The sequence below is a fragment of the Ctenopharyngodon idella genome, chromosome 9 (genome assembly GCF_019924925.1).
Source record: "Ctenopharyngodon idella isolate HZGC_01 chromosome 9, HZGC01, whole genome shotgun sequence".
Classification (NCBI taxonomy): Eukaryota; Metazoa; Chordata; class Actinopteri; order Cypriniformes; family Xenocyprididae; genus Ctenopharyngodon; species Ctenopharyngodon idella.
This window is the reverse complement of record NC_067228.1, coordinates 25,315,750-25,335,996: the sequence shown is the minus strand read 5'-3', so window position 1 is coordinate 25,335,996 and position 20,247 is coordinate 25,315,750. Positions and strand designations below refer to the sequence as shown.

The window sequence follows — 20,247 nt, the reverse complement described above, 5'->3', positions numbered from 1 at the left end:
TTCAAACTTGAATGACTTGAAGGAACACAAAAGAAAATATTCTGAAGAATGTTTCAGCTGTTTTTGTTCATACAAGGAATGTCATTAGGATCCAAGAAAGGTAGCATTTGACATAATCGCAAATATAATTTGATCATTTAAAAACCTATACCTATTATCGCCCAGCTCAAATCTGCTAAATGTGCTAGATGGCATAAAGGTATTAAGATATTTTAAACATTAACATTATGATTTTGAAACAATTTGTATTGTGAAAAGTGCTATTGAAATAAAACTGACTTATTTTGACTTGAAAGTAATCCACACAAATTTAATCCAAGTTATCAACTGTATTGCTTCAGGCAACTTGGATTAAACCACTGAATTTGAGTGGATTAATTTACTTCCTGACTGTAACATTAAAAACATGTTAAAATTACACTTTATATATGCCAAGAAAGTGCACTTATATCACTCTGAATGGGAACGAAGTGCAATGTGCAATATGTTGGAATAAGTCCCATCTTCTAAATAAAACAGCCAATCACCAATTGGTTATTACGTCACTGCAGCTGCTGAAGCTCCATTTCCCATAGAAACAGTGGTTACACTTTATTTTGATGGCCCTTCTTTCTCTCCCATTCTGTTGACTATAAGTAACATTGCACCTACATGTCAACTAACTCTCACTAGAGTATTAGTTAAGAATTAGTAGGCTGTTAGGGTTAGTAGAATAAGTTGACGCTTAGTTACAAAGTTACTTATAGTCAGTAGATTGTCTGTTGGGGGAGCATCAAAATAAAGTATCAGCATCTAGCAAACAGTCTGCTAATACTCTAATAAGAGTTTGTTGACATGTAAGTCAACTGAATGTCTAAAGGGGACCATCAAAATAAAGTGTTATGGAAACAGTTAGTGCCCTGAGACATGCGCATGCGCATTGGCTGCTCCAGCCTGAAAAATACACTTTTTTTAAAAACAGTATTTGAGCATAAGAAAAAACATTGATGGGTCAGTCCATGTCAGACTTTGTTGCTGATTTGACATATGTTATTTAAATGTAAGTATGGCAAGCAGTTTTTAAGATTTCAGGATTTCACTGTTCATATAAATAGGACTTGGATGCCTGAAATAGCTGTCTGGAGCTGCCTTGCAAAAATGGCATCAGAGTGAACAGACTTTCCCTTAAAAGGGACTTGGATGCATTTTCCGTGAAGCTGCTTTGAAACAATATGTATTGTGCTATACAAAAAAACCTACATTGAATTTAATTACTTTGTATGATGAACATACCAAAAGTTTAGCGTTCATTCACTCTGCAAAAAGTGATTTTCTTAATAAATGAGTCGTTGAATCATTTACGCATATGGCAGATGTTTTTATCCAAAGTGACTTTCATTGCATTCAATATAGGTTGTTCATTTTATTAAGTTCATGCATTCCCTTAGGAATTGAACTCATGATCAAACAGTGGCATGCTGCACTGTTTGAGTAAATTATGACATTTTGAGGTATCATTTTTGGGTGAACTATTTATGCCATAAGCATTTCTGTCCTGAGTTATACGGATGAAATAAAATAATTGGATAAACATAATGCAGCTAGGTACATACAAAACCACACACCATCCTTGACAGGGTTTTTTTTTTTCCCCACAGGTGTTCGGTGGCAATGTCAAACAAATGGTTCAATTTTCTCATCACCCTAGAGGAGCAATTGTACACTCACCCCTCCCATCATCAACTCTACCAGTTGAACATTGTCATCTAGGTCTCTGTTCCCCGATGACCTTTCCAATCAAATAACACATGCACTCATAGCCGGAATTTCACTGCATCAGTGTAACTGTGCTGCCAATGAAGCAATCACTTGTAATGGCACACAAATGAATGAATAACCGCAGACTGGCAAGACATTTACTTATTGACATTTAGTAATGAAACAATTAAGAGGCAGACTGTTTTCACAAAGGGAGGTTAGCTCATGCTCCACCACAACGTATCATATAGCAGAAGCTTCTTTCCATATCATGCACAGCTCTCTTTTTTGCATGAAAAATGTTAGTTCAGATGACACAGCAGTTTTTGACCACATGCATTGCATGCTTACAAAATCCTGCACATTTTAAGGTTTTGAAAATGTGTATGATTTAATAAAATAACAGTCTTGAACTATAATTTGCTGCTTGCTAATACAGTCAGGGGAGGAATGAAAAAAGTTGGAAAGTCAGGCAACTCCTATCATGGACCAGAAATCCCATAAAGATTGGACTTTATGTTTTGCTTAAAGGTGCAATATGTAGAATTTTCTGTCCGCTAGAGGTCGCTAGAGGCCTATTCAAAACAAAGGCGTAGCTTGATGACGCCAAGTTTGAGTGCGTAATCTTGGGACATGTGGTCTTCACCTCAACGGCCGGTGGAAAAGAATTGGGATAGGACTCGGGAAGAAATCATGTTCATGGATGCGATTATTAACGTTACTGTAGTATGAAGCAGAGCAGGACCGAGTGTTGTGGGAACTGAATGAGGCCGCTGGAGCGATTGCGCAACACACGCCGCGAGCAGCGGAACTTTTATTATGCCACAGTCGCCGGCGCCACTTCCGCTTTTCCGGTCATGAGTATGAAGTAACACAGCTCTGTTTATCATATTAGATACATTTGAGTGTGTTGAAAATGTTATAACTTTACTCTGTGCGTTCGCTCGGTGGCTGCTGTGAGACACTTGTAATACACTGCAGTAAGCTAGATTGATTTTAGAATATCATTTTAAATGCTGGATGGCTTGTGTTACTGTATTACTGTTACTAAAAATAAAGCTGCATCTGATTATGCTATGTTAGCTACTTCACAAAATAGTGTTTTTCTCTGAGGCATGGTAAAGCATGGTACTGGCAAAAAATCAAGAAAATTAGATTGAAACAATAAGACTAAACGTGTTGAGCTATATAACAATAATTAGTTTTCTGTCTATAAATACATCAAAACAGTTGTTCCCTTGTCTATTAAAACATGTAAATATTAAAGCGAATAGGAATAGGAGAAGTTGAAAAGAATAGGAAGTTGTGCAGAATGTGGATGAATAAAACCTCCTAACTGCGTCTTTGTTCTCTTCACTTTAGCCCTGACTGAGGCTTTTTATCTGTATGTTTTGGTGCAACAGTAATCTAGTAACGCACACAGGTCTTAATATCCGCGTGGTTCCTTTTAAAACCTGATCAGCCTTTTCAAATTGAGCCAGAGCGCAAAATTAGTGAGAATGAAAACATCGAAGACGTGCAGTGCCTCTGTGGCAACTACTGTTGTATGATTGATGTGTTAAAATCATCTGATCACCTGAATGTATTACACACAATTAAACACGCTGAGAAGATGCTACTATTTTATGCGATCACAGATATCTCGTGCATCACAGTGCACGCGAGCTTTGACGCAGTCTGTCTCTATCGAGATGTGTTATAGGCTTACCTTCGTCAGTCTCCACAACAGGCGCGGCATTTGGTTAAAGCATACACTTATATCCATTGGCAACTGTAAGCTCTTTCAGCTGTGGTCTTCTAAACGCCTCAAAGACACCAGGGCTTGTGAAGAGAACAAAAACGTGGATCTTTAGGAAGTTTTTTTCGTCCACATTCTTCACAACTTTCCATTTTTTCTCCTCTTATCGCTAGTAAAGCAGTAAAGACTTGCACAATGTGGCGTCGTATATTATATTCCGAGTTGTGTTGCGTTAAAAATAGCAATATGACAGTGTCAGTAGAGCAGTGAGTGCAACCATTTGACGTCACCGACATAGAACGCAAACAAAATGGTGCCGCCCATTGTCAAAATCGGTCCAAATATGTCATGGATTTTTTAAATAACGTAAATCTTTCATGGGTTTTCTACTACATATTTCAGTAAGAGACATAATTTACGTTATATTAAGCCATACAAGTCTTAAAGGGTTAGTTCACCCAAAAATGAAAATAATGTCATTAATTACTCACCCTCATGTCGTTCTCCACCCGTAAGACCTTCATTCATCTTCGGAACACAAATCAAGATATTTTTGATTAAATCCGATGGCTCAGTGAGGCCTGCATTCAAAGCAATGACATTTCCTCTCTCAAGATCCATTAATGTACTAAAAACATATTTAAATCAGTTCATGTGAGTACAGTGGTTCAATATTAATATTATAAAGTGAAGAGAAATTTTTGGTGCGCCAAAAAAAAAAGTACTAAAAAGATATTTAAAACAGTTCATGTGAGTTCAGTAGTTCGCTACCTTAATATTATAAAGGGGTGAGAATACTTTTTGTGCACCAAAAAAACAAAATAACAACTTTTCAACAATATAGTGATGGGCCGATTTCAAAACACTACTTCGGAGCTTTATGAATCGAATCAGTGTCTCGGATCTCCTATCAAACGGCTAAACTGCTGAAATCACGTGAGATTCGCAAACCCTACCTTTAACCCTCTACAGCACAGCGTTGCCCTCAGGCAACGGAAAGTTTTCTTAAGCCCTATGTTTAGTAAATTTTTCTTTATATGATTACAACCAATTAGAATGTTCAAGAAAGTACCAAAGAACAGTCCAGTAAGGTGTTAGAGTCACTATCAAGCACCATTTAAAGGTGGGACGTCCTGTTTTGACACATGGTCACAGGAGCACATGGTATGAGAAGAAGGCAAGATTATTTGCTTTAGTAATCTTATTTAAAATGACATGAACTGTACAGAAAAAAAAAATATGTGTGTGTGTGTGTGTGTGTGTGTGTATGAAGGTGTAGAGAAGCCTTTTGTCAGGTTTTATGAAGTTTTTTTTTATTTTGCATGTTCAGAAGTTCAGTTTTTCTTTTCGTTGCCTCAGGGCAACGTTGTGCGATAAGAGGTACTTTTCGAGGATGTTTTGGACAATACCTCACATTAGCCATAATGTGTTATATGAAGGGAAGATGCAGGGTTCCTGGGTGTGCAGGAACACCCAAAGTGATGTGAAAAAAATTGTAACATACACCTCTACTTTACAGCAGAGAAGAAGTGCTTTTTGAAGTTTCGTACGGAGTGAAATCTTATTACATGAAGTATTATATGGCATGACACACTACATGATACAAACCTATGCATGTATCAAATTCAATATATCAATATGTCTTTCAAGTGTTTTTCCCTTTATACTTAAAGGGTTAGTTCACCCAAAAATGAAAATTCTGTCATTTATTACTCACCCCCATGCCGTTCCACACCCGTAAGACCTTCGATCATCTTCAGAACACAAATTAAGATATTTTTGTTGAAATCCAATGGCTCAGTGAGGCCTCCATCGCCAGCAATAACATTTCCTCTCTCAAGATCCATTAATGTACTAAAAACATATTTAAATCAGTTCATGTGAGTACAGTGGTTCAATATTAATATTATAAAGTGAAGAGAAATTTTTGGTGCGCCAAAAAAAACAAAATAACGACTTATATAGTGATGGCCGATTTCAAAACACTGCGTCAGGAAGCTTCGGAGCATAATGAATCAGCGTGTCGAATCATGATTCGGATCATGTGTCAAACCGCCAAACTGCTGAAATCACGTGACTTTGGCGCTCCGAACCGCTGATTCGACACGCTGATTCATAACGCTCTGAAGCTTTTTTTTTGGCCCACCAAAAATATTCTTGTCGCTTTATAATATTAATATTGAACCACTGTACTGACATGAACTGATTTAAATATGTTTTTAGTACCTTAATGGATCTTGAGAGATGAAATGTCATTGCTGGCTATGGAGGCCTCACTGAGCCATCGGATTGCAACAAAAATATCTAATTTGTGTTCCGAAGATTAACGAAGGTCTTACGGGTGTGGAACGGCATGAGGGTGAGTAATAAATGACATTATTTTCATTTTTGGGTGAACCCTTTAATGATTTCTTGACTTTTTTTTTTTTTTTTTAATTTGATTTTGATGATAATTTTCTCTATGATTCTGTATCATTGTTGCACAACGTTGAATAAAAATATTTTGGGGTGGGGGGAAGGTGGGGATGTCAAAAAAAAAAAAAAAAAAAATGTTATCAATAAAATGTTTCCAAATGAACCAAAAAATGATGTGGAATATTTTTTTTTTTTCATGTGCCATCAACATGTGTGCAGTAGAGGGTTAATAGATGTCACTGCAAGAGGGAGGGGAAGTTATTGTGACTAAAGATTACAAGGCAAAGCACATGAACTAAAATATATTTATAATAAATACTGCAATATTCCATAAAAAAGAACGGTCAATTTCGATGTCATGGTGACTAAAATGCTAAAAGTAAAGTTTTTTGAAATGCATTAGCCTATAGATGGCAGCAAACCTAACACACACCTCTTAATTTTTTTTTTTTTTTTTTTTTTTTTTTTTTTTTTGTTCTGGGTGTAGATGACTCTATTTTTGTTTAAGAACATACAAAAAACATTTAACAACCAACATATATGGGGGATATGTAACAAATCTTTCATACACGTTTTCAACAGACATTTTTCTGGTCTTGATCCATTTACATATTTTTCTTGTTTCATAACTACGCAAAACATTACATTCTGTAAATACCTTTTTGCCGAACAAGGAATGTTTTATTAATTTCTTATTTCTAGTAATTGTGTCCAATGAGTCGTAGAATAGCCTATTTTTAAATCTTTACAACAAACAAACAAACAGACAGACAAAACAAAACTTTAAAAGAGGGCTTAATACACATTACCTTAACTTTATGTAAATTAATCTTCCCAAGGAGAATTATTAAATTAAAAATCGTTCATATGGCTAGCATAATTGGTTTATAAGATATTTATAATAGTATATATAAGATATTTATAATAGTAAAAGAACAGTCTTACTGAACAAAACACAATATGCTACTTAGGGGAGCTCTACACCCCAACCTAGGGCCACTGTACAAGTTTATCGTTTTACGATTTTCGCTCTGAAAACTAGCTAATCCAATAGAGCGGCTGAGATGGTTAAAGCTCCGCTACCTGTCAATCAAGCTCTCTGTGTATAGAAGCAGCTCCGAGGCTCCGCCCCCTCCACACTAAACTCATCTGATAAAACACCGAGAGCCGGAGGAATCAAAGACGCCGACTACACGGTCGTCCGTTACCGTTGGAGCATCACCACCGATCCCGCAGCACGCCTCCAGCTCTCTCTTTATCAAAGCAGGCAAACAATAGCGACTGGAAGGGATCGAGAGGAATATATTACCCTCTTAACAGAACAATGAACGCGGGCTGAATTCTCAGGTAAGCCGCGCGCCCGAGCCCGTTATAATAGCAGCGTTTTGTGGATGCAAGATTTAATAAGCCTTAAATTACTGGTATTAGTATATTATGGGGACATGCGTATTTTTTGCGTGTTTGTTTTTAATTGAGCCACATTCACACTCGCCGTCATTTACTCCACGTTGCTTTGTCGTCTCTGTGGGCACAATGTAAGAAACGGACGCGATATAAAATGATTTGGGCGCGTGATCCAGCTGTGCAGTTCTGCAGTGATGGCTGCACAACATCTGAGTGCTTTTGCTTGTAAACCCTGTGCTGGCGTTCAAAACACGCATTGTTGAGTTCAATGTGCTCCATAACCCTGCCCCTCTGTGTTCACCGGAGCTTCATTTGCTATGCTTGCTGAAGTTCAAATAAATACCTTTAAGGCAACCCTGAAGTGCAGTCTGATGGTATCTACAAGACATGCAAGAGCCCTTTATCTGCCAGGTGAGCAGGGAGAACATGTGCTAGTTGGGTGGTAGGAATGGAAGTTTTAAATCAACAGACTCACCTCCAGATTTCAGTCTTGTTAGAGCTGGTTGCATGCATGTACGGTGTGCTTGTATTGAGAATGTCCTCAAAAACAGTAAAGCCAGTTGTGAGGATTGCCATAAATCTGGTCTTCATTAAAATCTTAAAGGCAGTGTTGTGCTGCTGTCCTCTGAAATGATGCAATGTGTTAGTTGCTTCTTAGTTCAATAGAAAGTCATGTTCCAGTTCAATTTGTTGTTTACATGGTTTCTTGGTGTAGGCTTATGGACTATCAACGAGGAACCAGTGCTATATGTATATTAGAAACTATTTTAAAAAAGCATAAAAAGACAGAATATTATTTAACAAATCCTTTGTAAACATAGTGTACTGATGGTGGCTTTAAAATATTTGCTGAAACTACATTCATTCACCAATTCTTTTGTTTCTCAAGTCATTTAAGTTAATTTCGGTTGAGTAGATGAATTGTTTACGTTTTTATTAGTAGAATTACTCTTGCGTAGTCCTTTTCACTATTATTATTTATACTATTATAGTGTTTAATATTTAATATTTATTTTTTTATATGTTCAGTTTTCATTTTAATGATTAACTAATTTTGTTTTGTGCTTCTGTAATTATAATTTTTTAAATATTTCTATTTTAGCTTTAATTTGTTCTTTTCAGTTTTACTCATTTTAATATGCCTTTTATTTCATTTAGTTGCCAGGGCAACATTTCTAATTTTCATTTAGGCTTATCTAATATTTATATTTTATTTTACATTTTTGGATCTCAAAGAGAATAAAATGAACTCAAGGAAAGCAACGGAGGTGTTGCCTACCTCTTTATCCCCCTGGCATCGATTTAAAAAATAAATAAATATTATTATTATTATTATTATTATTATTATTGTTATTGTTACTAAAGTATTTTGTATAATTACATAAAGAGCAATAGAATACTATGAGATGTTTCCGTAAGTTGTCCAAGTTTGTGTGTGCCTTAGTGGGTGAATCTGGGAGATTTTCCAGCGTGACAAGAACAACAAGCAGTGTGACAGACTCAATCCAGATGAAGTCACAAGAACAATGGGACATTTTCTGGAGTATAGAAAAATGCCTGTAATGGGAAATAGTGTCTAGAGACTACGGATGCAGTTTTAACTAGCTGTAGCAGAACAACAAGACCAGGCACAAAGCCTATGTTGTGCTAAAACACACCAACATGCACACACTGCAAAGCTATAAGAGACTAAATAAAGTAATGAATTTAAAATAAAATTAATCTATGAAGTATTTGTATACAAGTATTTAGTTCAAGGATTTTTTTTTTTTTTTTTTTGTTGGTGTTTTGTGTGCAAGGTGATTTGTGCAACGTCCGTATCCTCCTTGTCAGATGGAAAATCTCGTTAATCCGTAGTCTCAATTACTTTTTGTTATGCATAATGGTAAGTTTAGAGCTACTAAAATACAAAGAAAATATGCAAAATACACTAAGAAATATTCCAAAAAAAATGAGGCTTTGCTTTTACAGTATTAATAGTATAGTTAAAATGACCACGCTGTGTGTTTTTTTTTTTTTTTTTTTTTTTTTTTTTTTTTTCTTAAAGTTGTAAATAAAATAAAGATTATTGGGGTACGTTTTACAAGAAAATACTTTTTCAGTTTTTCTCAGTTTTTTTTACTTTTTCAATTAAAAAAAATGAATGTTTAATTTAATGTGTTAATTGCCATTTTTGTAATTTTGGAAATTCAGCCGTTTCTGAGTGAAAATAGTTTTGAGGTAAATCCTACACCAATTTTTTATTCTGTTAAAACTAGTTATTGATGATCAGTGCAGTTTATACCAGTTTCACAAGTACAAAAACACACTTGCATTAACATGGATCGTGTGTCTAGAGATATCCGGATGCCAGGCCATTATTTAACTCCAGTTCTCAGAGGAGAGACAGAATGACCTGCATATAAAAAACACTGGCAGTAGATGCTTGGATTGCAGTTGGAGTTCATTTTTAAAATGAAACATGACACATGCTGGCTGTATCGTCCACCAGGCCAAATCACACATGTGGCTTATTGACCGTCACTGCATCTTGCAGTTCCTGATCAATGGTAGTGTCCATTTGGCTTTTATGTAGTATAGATTGTAAGTGGGGTCAGTAGAACACTGTTGCCTTTTAATAGTTTTCAGGTCAGAGTTCTTTGCCTTTTATATATGTTCAATATGCGTTTGTCCCCTATCATGTTATAGCGTATTGTGGTTAGTACCAGTGGTTTTCAAACTTATTTTAAGAGCGACCTTTTTTTTTTTTTTCCTTTTTAAATTGACGTGGCGTGGCCCGTATACAACCATTTACATGCAATCAAGTCTAGCAATGTTGTATGTTTACGTCTGAGGCAGTTCACGCCTCCTCCTTCCCCTGAATCTTGAACTTTGTTATATAGTGTGTGATATATATAATATAATATAATATAATACAAAATTTATTCAGACACCTTGAACATTTCATTCATTAATTCACTATAGTTTAAAAAAATGGTAATAAAATATGACAAGATCTCAGAAATAAATAATCTTATGTTAGATAACACTTAAGCAAAACATGGTCAGGTCAAAGTGTCTGAATAATTTTTGGTTCCAAATTTTTATCAATTTTACTGGTAGTCTACTGTATGAAGAATTTTTGGGTATAATATGTCACAGTTTACTTTATTTTGCTATCCTTACTTACTTAAATGAACTATGGTGTCCTGCACCCACTAGTAAATGTATATCAAAAATGTCTGAATAATTTTTGGTTTGACTGTATGTGTATATGTGTGCGAGCATTTTCCTTGAATCATCCTGGTGAATCGCAACCGCTTTTTCTTTTTTTTTTTTTTCTTCTTTAAGTCTCCAGGGTTTGGAATCCTGTGATTTAGGACTCAACAAAAATGATTTTTTCTGGTCCAGTGCTTTAGATTTGTACTTGCACTACCAATATTTTCCCTGGCTCTGCACTAAAATGTGAAATTTTATTTTTTTAAAATATCATTTTGGATGATTCAGACAGAAAATGTATTTAGATGGATTTAAGGAAATGTTATGTACTTTATTTATTTCAAAATTCCTGTTTTAACTGATACTTTCAAGATGATCACAAATTTTACAATTCCTTTTGATTTTCCTGGCAAAAATGTCCCAAATCCTTCATGTAAAAATCAGTCTACAGGCTTTCATAGCCAACCTGGGAAGTCGGGATGGTCTCATTTAAGTTTTGTCACAAGCTGTTCACACATTGGCAATAAAAAAAAGCTATTAGGTTACTACATGAAAATTCTTACTTGGCTTTAACTATGGCAGTTAGCTATAGTTAATGATCCCTTAACATATTGGTGGTGACAGTTTTGTCAACTGGGCTAAAACTATGTAATATAATATAGTATAAAATCATATGTGTGGGAAATTAAAACTGTTTGGCTGTTAAGCAAAATTTAATTTGTTTGATGTTGTTGTGTTCTTTTTTTTTTTTTTTTCCTCAATCCAAAACATCTCTATCATTACTGTTTTTTGTTTTTGTTTCCTCTTTAATCTTTTCTGCCTTTAAATGGCCATAGGGATTTAGTTTTGCATGTTGAATGTGACATTGTCACAGATTTTCTTTTCTTTTTTTGAAGCAGTGAAGCAGTCTTCGTTGTGTGGGTGTTTTTCACAATTGAAAAAAAGAGAACAGCGGCGCTGCAATCAGGTTGAGGTAATTAGAAAAGGCAGCAGGGTGAAGAACTTCAGCACTACTGATTTACAGATTTAATCAGTCATAAGTCATTACATCCCAGCGTACACAAAGAATATCAGGCAAATATAATTACCGTACAACAGCCACAGTAACCTTAACCCGCCAAACAATGAAATCACTTAACTAGTACAAGGTCATTTCAGAAGGCCAGCATAAAACGTCAGATCGGGAACAGACAGTGCAATGGATGTTATTGCATGTTAACCAAATCCCAGTTCTCCAGTGTTAGGCCAAAGGTTTTGTTGGCTTTTTGAACATTTGCCCTGCCATTCAGTGGTGTGATTGCCATTTGTTGAGGCGTATGTAACACTAGTGTTCATGCACAGTCTGATGCACATTGTCCACTGATGACAGTTTTATGTTGTCAACTCGCTGGGTGTTTTGAAAGGTAAGAACCTATAAGATGTCTGTTCATCTTGGAACACAAATTAAGATATTTTTAATATTTTTTTAAATTATATTCTTAATAATGTCCATTCATTGAAAGCCAAAACTTTAATGCCTCAACTTTGTAATATTAATCCATATCAATCAATCCATATCAATCAAGTCAGTTTTGGTGTAATGTACTTTCAATGGAGGAACAGAAGTCTCTTCGGCTTCATAAACAATATCTCTTAAGTTTGTGTTTCAAAGATGAACGAATGTCTTAGGGGTTTGGAATGACAAAAGCGTAGGTAAAAGATGGGGTGAACATATATGATTTAGTTATTTAGTGTTTAATGCTATTTAGAAGCTGGCAGGTTGTTAAAATAAAGACTTCTAAGATTTGTGTTTGTGAGATTCATCGTGTTCCGCAAATGGTCAGATACTTGTGTCTTATAGTTTGCCAACAAATTCCACAAACACAACTATATTCTGTTTGTTTTCTGCATTGTGTTTTGTCTTTAAAATATTCAGCGCTAATGAATTTTGCATAAAAGGGAAACTCTTGACTAAAGTCAAAACACAGTTTTCCCTGGTTTCTTCTGTGTTGTGTGTGTGGAAGAGAACGCTGTGATAATTACAAACCTCAACTTTGTTGCAAAATTAGCTACAGGCATGTAGTCGGGGTAAAAGATGCACATGAACCTATTTAAAATGATAATACATGTTTAAATATGGTTGGAATTTTGCCTATTGGTTATTTGTAGGCTTTGTAAGATTCTGATATCTCCTTGTTTTCTCTGCTTTAGCTCCCTCTATATGATACTGTACTGATTTCTTTCCCCATTTTATGTAACGTGGCAGCCACATTTGTCATCATGTTTTTAGATCTTCTGATAAATGGAGTGTCAATGTTTGTCTATTGAGTTTGAGTCTGGCTGCTCAGTTGATGAAAATTGAGTTTTATGCTCAACAGTGCCCAGGTTCTATCATGTCTGTCTGTCTGTCTGTCTGTCTGTCTGTCTCTGGTCATCTAACTGTCTGTCTGCTGTCTGTCTGTGGTCATCTAAATGTGTCCTCTAACTGTTTGTCTGTGGTCTAAATGTCTGTCTGTCATGTTTGTCATCTGTCTGTTGTCTCTGCTGTTTGTTTGTTTTTGTCATCTAAATGTCTCTGTCTGTCTTTTTGTCTAAATGTCTGTCATATAAATGTCTGTCATCTAACTGCCTGTTGTATAACTGTCTGTCTATATGTCTGTTTGTCTTTCTGTCATCGAAATGTCTGTTTGTCATCAAATTGTCTCTGTATGTTGTCTAATTGTGTCTGTGTCTGTCTGTCATCTAAACGTCTCTCTGTCTAAAAATCTGTCTTTCTGTCTGGCACAAATGTGTAATTGGTCATATCTTATTGCATAGCCAAAAATCATAGGGCTGATTCCCATGGAGCATCCTGAGGTTAACAGTGGCACGATAAGAACAGGCTAGATTTTGATCACCGTAAATCTTTAGTTCCTGGGTCACCATTGCTTGGGATTAGACTTGAGCTTTCTACATCACAAAGTTCGTTTGGAGCTTTAACCTTCCAGCCACCACCATCTGAAGTCCTCCATATGACAAACAGTCAGAAAACAATGGACTGTGAGTACATGAATCTGAACTTTTGCTTCCTTTGGAGTTTGCTTGCGGCTGACAAAGCATTACTTTCATATGAACATGTCTCAACAATTTCAAGAGCTGAGCACATTTAAAATCCCAGAACTGAAATAAAAAGCTCCTGCTGTTATATGAACACTGCTGAAATACTTCTAAGGACTCGAACAGAAAAGAACATGATTGTGTTATTTTGAGTATGTTAATGTTTTCTTTCCCTACTCTGAGGTTGTGCTATAGATTTATCAGAATGTGATTGAACTTTTGACAGTCTCATTCAAGTCCCACTTTGAGGAATTATGATGAAGCACTCTGTGTTTGAACTCAAAGCTGTGCTGTTGTGTGGCAGTGAGTCATAGTCTCACTGGTCTTAATGCAAGAAGCAAGATTGTCAATCATTTCAGATCTTTTTTGACATCTCCATCTGTTCTTTGAGATTATCTGTATTCTGTGTCTGTATTAACTCATAATACTGTTTAGTCAAATTTCTTGATTGTCTAAAGCTAAGCACACAACATTTGGCGTGGTACCAAAATTAACTGTCAGTATCAGTATGACTTTTTGTTTAGCCATACTTTTTACTTTCTAGGAAACGTGATTTAAATTTGGTCAATATTTTGTCATATTCATAATTTTACTTCTAAAATTGTATTGCATATAATTCAAAAATGAAATGTGTAGTGGTAAAAACCTGTCAAACTGCAACAGACGAAACTTTCACGTTAACATTTTGAAAAATGTATAAACATTAAACATGCATGAAACATTATGAAAAATGCATCAATATAAATAAAATACAGCATCTTTGAAAACCAGAGTTACGCATTACATTTTAATGAGTATACTGAAGTACTGTTTAGAAGTTACTGTGGTGTGAATTCTTCATGCTTTACCTAATGTTAATAATTTTCCATGTAGTGCTTCTCTTATACTATATACAGTTTTGGGTGTAACGCATTAAAGTAACACGAGTTACATAATACTTTTGCAAGTAACTAGTAAAGTAAATCAATACTTTTTAAATTTGCAATAAAATGTTACTTTTTCTAAGCAAGTCACGCAAGTTACTTTGTTTTCCCATTTATTGACTGACACCTTTCCTCAGTGTTGCCAAGTTTTGGGCTACTTGAACACTGATTTTTATGTTCGCGGGTTGAAGAAACCCCAAATAACATGATATTCAGCCCCAGGAATGTGAATTTTTCCCAGGGGAACCCTGCCAAAAATGCATATTTTACACCCCGAAATGCTCATATTTTTTTTTTTTTTACCGGGGGACCCCCTAACGCGATTGGGCTAGTTTTGAGTGGCAGTTGGGTGGGATTTGTTGTGAAAACCTGGCAACCTTGCCTCTCCTGTCCCCATGTTGAGGGAAATCGTGAGAGGCGTTGTGTGCGCTGTGTGAGTTGATTATATTACTATAATATTCAGTGTGAGTGGAAAGTGGGTCAAAAAGGGCAATTATTTTTATCGCATTTAAATATTTTGCTTAACATTATACATTCATGTCATTCTCTTTCTTGTGCAATACTTATTTACAAAGATTTAAAGGAGTACAGTCAAAATACTAGTGTCAATATTTATTAATATTATTATTATTATTATTATTATTATTATTATTTTATTATTATTATTTTAATTTGTTTTAGCAAGGTACTGGTACTTTTGTCATCCCTGCATATTTTACTGAGGTTTGTGCAGTTCATATTTTCTTATTTCCGTGGCTGGTGGAGCGTGAAGCTGCCGAGCCATCCATTAAGGTGAATGAGGGATGGATGGCTCGCACACAGCCCTGTGTGTCACAGCGCAGCACTGCTTTACACTGCTTTCTGTGGTGCTGTCTAATGGGCTGTCAGGTGTCAGGGGCAGCCGCTGCATAACACCGTGCAGACTCTGGCCCAGGGGAGACAGGAGTGTAATTTCAGATGACAGGCAAACGCTGAAGTTCTGGGCCAGACCTCCAAGCGCCAAGAGGGTAAATTTATCTGGGGTGGGCTCTGGACCTCAATGAAATTGAATGAACTTCAATTAGAAGTACACAACGCAAGTGTAATTGAGTCTAACAGAAAGCTTGTAAACTCCTGAGCTGGTTGTGAGCAGGTCACTGCGGTGGCATGTTCAGGTAATTGCTAATGCTGCAGTGTAGAAAATACTATGCGCAGATGACTTCTCTGCAGACATAGCAAGTTTGTGATCAAAGACACGACACGTGTCTTTGATCACAAACTTGCTATGTCTGCAGAGAAGTCATCTGCGCATAGTATTTTCTACACTGCAGCATTAGCAATTACCTGAACATGCCACCGCTGTTTTTAGTGGGAGTGAAGCGGGTGTTTATGACTGCAGGCTGGAAGACCAAAACATCAATTCGAGATATCGGTTTATCAGTTTTATGATTTGATCTTTGTTGAACCTGTTTAAATTGTTTTAATTTCTCTCTTTATCTTTTGCTCTTAAGATGAAAGATTAAATTTGACTCTTGATCTTGTTTGGTATGGGTTAATAATTATACTGGATTATAGTGGTTACAATATCACAAACACTCCTTTTGTTAAACTGATTTCCTGCTAAAGTATAAATGACATGTTAGTTTGGGGTTAAGATTGATCAACACTTTATTTTACACCCTAAAAAAATTCCTGTAAAATTTACAGTAAAAAAAACGGCAGCTGTGGTTGCCAGAACTTTACCGTAAAAAAATACGGTAGCAACGTGTAAAAAAAAAAAAAATCCGTTAAATTTACGGTAAAAAAAAATGTATTTCATTAACTAATATCTATTTTGTACCTTTTGTAATACACTGACAACCACCAAACACAGTGGTGATGAGTCACATGATGAATCAAAGTTCATCACAAGCAGCTTTTCCACCAGCTGAGAAGGACCGTACTAATATATAGATATACATTAGGTGTATTACAGTTATTCATCAAATATAGTACGGAAACTTTCTGTAAACCAATTAACTGTTTTTAACCGTAGCATTTTTACTGTCTTTTACCGTTAAAATCACGGTAATTTTTTTTTTGTTACATGTACTATCCCTAAACCAAACCCCGTTCCTAATCCTAAGCATGTAAGTACGTTGATAATTAATATTACTCTTAAATGTACTTAAATGTATAAATACATTGTAATAAAGACACCTTAAGATAAAGTGCAATTGATATTTTTTTTTTTTTTTTTTTAAGTTTTTGAAGTATGTTCACAAGGGCTGCATTTAATCAAACTCAGTAAAAACAGGAATATTGTTAAATATTATTACTATGTGTTAATAATTAAAAGTATTTACTATTAATTATATTATTTTTTTTATTTGAACACATTTTAAAATATTTATTCCTGTGATGGCCAAGCTGAATTGTCAGCAGCCATTTTGTCACTGATTTTCTTCTGTGGAACACTAAAGAACATATTTTGAAGAATGTTGGGGTCTAGACAACATCAGGGGCTTTCGCAACGGAGGAATGTTAACTATCGGCGGGAATACCAGCTTTTTGGTGTGTTCTCACCACAGGAACTGGGAGCGTGGGTTTTATAATTTTTTTTTTTTTTTTTTTTTTTTTATATATAAAGTTATAGGAACTCCTTTTGGGGGGACTAAATTAGCTCCTACTTCAGAGTAGGGTCTAACCCAGCACAGTAGGGACTACCAGTGACGCAAGTGGTAAGTTTATTAGCTGAACGTATAGGAAACAACGGCATCCGCCATTTTTTAAAAAAAAAACATGTAAACTCATAGTTTGTTTTATAGCCTATATATTTATTGCACAAACTACACGAACATGGAAAACTGCGATAGATGGACCAACTCCGAAGTACAGGTACCAAGTGACCAAGCAAAACATGATTATGTATTTCTGCTCAGCTAGCGACATTGGGCATCAACCCCAAAGCAAATGATGATAATCTTTCGTATACCGTTTTACTTTATTTGTTTAACAGTTCTATCCAATAATGTATTAGGACTGTTAAACGGATCGTAAACTAATGAAGATGGAGAATGGGAGTGCTGTGTGCTCAGGCTGGCGTTTTCAGCACTGTCAATGTCCGCTGTGCTATCAAAATTAAAATTCCCGCACAACAACCAGAGCAGCAGGACGCAAGTTAGTTCTTTCGTCACTTCAGGGTTCGTACTGGCGGTACGAATACAACCAGGAAAATGGCCCCAGGGGAAAATATATTTCTTGGTGGACCGTCTTGGTGGCTAGTTCCTATAACTACCTGGTGCGAAAGCCTCTCTGGAATGACGCCAAAGTCTAGAAGCTTCTCATCCTTTACATTTACAGAGTTGTTGAATGCTGCACTCAAATGATGTCACTGTTGACTGTGAATGCAACCAGGAAACCAGCAACATTTAGTTCTCTAGGGACTGCCCTGGTGGCTAGTTCCTATAACTGAATTCATTTAACTACCCGGTGTGAAAATCTCAATTGAACACATTGATTGGACTAGACTCTGTAAATTGCAAAATGTTTTTTTTTTTTTTAATTTGTAAAACTTTGTTCCTACAACAACAAAGGATTTTGTTGAAAACAAACGGGTTGCAATTGAAAAGGTTGCGGCTGTTGCTGCTGTTGCTGTTGTTGGTGCTGTTGCTGTTGTTGGTGCTGTTGCTGTTGTTGGTGCTGTTGCTGCTGTTGCTGTTGTTGCTGTTGTTGTTGCTGTTGCATTCTTTTTTTTTTGCATCATGTTTTATTAGATATGTTTACATTCACTAATTTTCACCAATCTGAATGCATCCAATCCGAATTCAGATTCTGAAAATTCTGTTTATATGAACCCTAAACTTTGCAGTTCGGCTTTTCAGTCTGATCGAGCCATCATTGGATTATTTTGGTGCATGTACATCTGCTTAACAAAAGCTACGTGCACAAGTAATGTGCAGCGGTTCACATAGCCACACAACCACAGTACAGAATTGTACTTCTGCCACTATCGCAAAATTGGTTGACACATTTTCTACATGCACAGTCTTTGTATGTTATGTCTCACGAGCTATCGGAGCAGTCATTTATTTAGAAACTGCTTCAAAAGTTTTGATTAATGTGGTCGGAAACTTCTGTTTGTCCGTGCTATGCATGCTCAAACTCCTATGCCTTCCTGGTTGCATGTATGCACTTTTTTTTTTTTTATTTCACATATGCGCTGTGACAAGGAGTCTTATGTAATTTTTCTACACAACAGTCAATTTTATGAAGTGTTATATTGCAATCCTGTTTGATTTTTATGTTGGTTATTTGTACTCAAATGGGCTTTATTTACTGTGCCTGTGCCAATCAGCCTTGATTTCTTTGAGACAACAGATTTTTCCAGGTATTATAAACCTCCTTGATTACAACAGGCAGGATTGTTAGATATTTCACCTAGAAATATCTGGGCGAACCTGTCGTGTGTTTTCTAGATGACAGTTTTGTGCTGTGCGAAGACCTTTGTGTTTTCCAGGAATCTGTTGAGACGCGTTCATCCTGCTGTTAGCAGAGGTAGAGTGTTGTCTTTGTGATGCAGAGCTCTGGGTAATTTGTCAGATATGACTGCTGGGAAGTTCGGTTTGTACTTTTCTTCAGCTCTGTGTTTCTGACACTCGTTTCATTTAGCTTTTATCACTCTGCCTCTGGAAATACCCATTTTATCCATATTTTATTTTAATTTTATTTAACAATATAATGTATTGTAATGCTTTATATGAATATTCAATTTTTAGAGCCCCCCCCCCCAACTTAAAGTTGCACTAAATGCCCTTTAAAATATTCACCATGGCAACTATAGGTAATTCCGGTTAACTACTTCATTATTCATTTTGCCAATTCATACAACATTTATTGTTATTGCTTTAAAGCCTTAATTAATTATGAAAATGTGTCTGCAGCTGTCTTGGCACTGCAGTCTGAAGCAGTATACATTATATACCCTGAAAATATGTATTTACACAGACCTGACGCAGCACAGTATGGAAGCTTGTTTCCACCATGGAATAAATAAAAAAAAAAAAAAAAGGAGATTCAACTGTTTCTCACAATTCTGACTTTTTTTCCCCTCACAATTGCAAAATATAAGGTCGCAATTCAGAGTTATAAAATCAGAATTGTGATATAATGTCGCAATTGCGTGTTATAAAGTCAGAATTGTGAGATATACACTCACAATTGCGAGTTATTGGGCCCTATCATACACCCGGCACAATGTGGTGCCAGGTGCGACGCAAATGTTTTTTGCTAGTTTCAGCCTGATGCAGTTATCATTTTCACATCCTGCACCACATTGTTTAAATAGCAAATGCATTTGCGTCCATTTGTGCGCCCATGGTCTGAAAATGAGGTGTGTTTAGGTGCATTGTTTGCGTGTTGCTATGTTGAGGCAACTGAAATAGTTTGTGCTATTGACCAACTGAAACCTAGTCTAAAGTCAATGCCGCAGTATTTTTGTTATTTAAAGAGTGTGTGTTAGTAATAAGCGCCTATATGCGGGTGCACAACGTGCATACACTCTGCTTATTACGCACACAGGGACGCGCAGTAGCACACAAACATGCCAAATACTAAAAATAAAAGGATTACAATGTAAAAGGTTATTATTGTGTGCGTAAGATAAAAATGGTTTGGTGGAATCCGGCTTTTCCCGTAGATGGTCTGCTTGCGCGCTTTTAACCTTGTGCACGAGCAGATCCGTTTCCTCCTTAGAGAAGCATTCAATTTTTCTGCTTGCAAATTCTGTCATGTAAATAG

At 36.0% G+C, this 20,247-nt stretch overlaps 1 protein-coding gene across 2 annotated transcripts in view; it reads left to right on the top strand.

Annotated features, from left to right (window-relative positions):
* The first annotated feature begins 7,020 nt into the window (after positions 1–7,020).
* The window catches only part of st6gal2a (ST6 beta-galactosamide alpha-2,6-sialyltranferase 2a), a 61,504-nt gene continuing 48,277 nt past the window's right edge, over positions 7,021–20,247 (top strand). Inside the window, exon 1 of one of the 2 annotated variants that reach the window (XM_051906992.1) lies at positions 7,021–7,237. The gene's annotated coding sequence lies outside the window, so the exon portion shown is untranslated. The remainder of the gene's footprint in view (positions 7,238–20,247) is intronic. The other variant, XM_051906991.1, reaches the window with a different exon arrangement.